The sequence below is a fragment of the Apis dorsata genome, unplaced genomic scaffold, assembly GCF_000469605.1.
Source record: "Apis dorsata unplaced genomic scaffold, Apis dorsata 1.3 scaffold_89, whole genome shotgun sequence".
Classification (NCBI taxonomy): Eukaryota; Metazoa; Arthropoda; class Insecta; order Hymenoptera; family Apidae; genus Apis; species Apis dorsata.
The window spans coordinates 408,716-409,093 of record NW_006263387.1 but is presented as its reverse complement, the minus strand read 5'-3'; the positions used below and the strand labels follow the sequence as shown (position 1 = coordinate 409,093).

Genomic DNA, 378 nt, shown 5'->3' with positions numbered 1-378 from the left:
GAGAGAGAGAGAGAGAGAGAGAGAGAGAGAGAGAGAGAGAGAGAGAGGGAGAGAGAAAGAGAGTAGCTCCATAGTAATTGGGTAACAATTAATCATGTTACGATGTTAACTGATTATCGATAATTAGCGAATAGAAAATATTTGATTAACGACACTGTTTTTCCGACTTTTACGATAATATATTAAAAGAATGGAAGAAATTTCACGATGCAAAAAGATTCTCAAGAAGATCGTTGAAAGATGATAATGGTAAAATTTATTTTCACCAAGATCGCCGTCGTGGTAATTAATTCAGAGATCTTATCTATGGATAGGAAATGGTACAGCTACTATAATTATACAGGCTATCCACGAAATTATTATACAAGCGATTCGATG

The 378-nt window shown here is 34.4% G+C and overlaps 1 protein-coding gene across 5 annotated transcripts in view; it reads right to left on the bottom strand.

Moving 5' to 3' along the window:
* LOC102676218 overlaps window positions 1-378 on the bottom strand; it is a 127,418-nt gene that overhangs the window by 3,693 nt on the left and 123,347 nt on the right. The window lies entirely within an intron of this gene.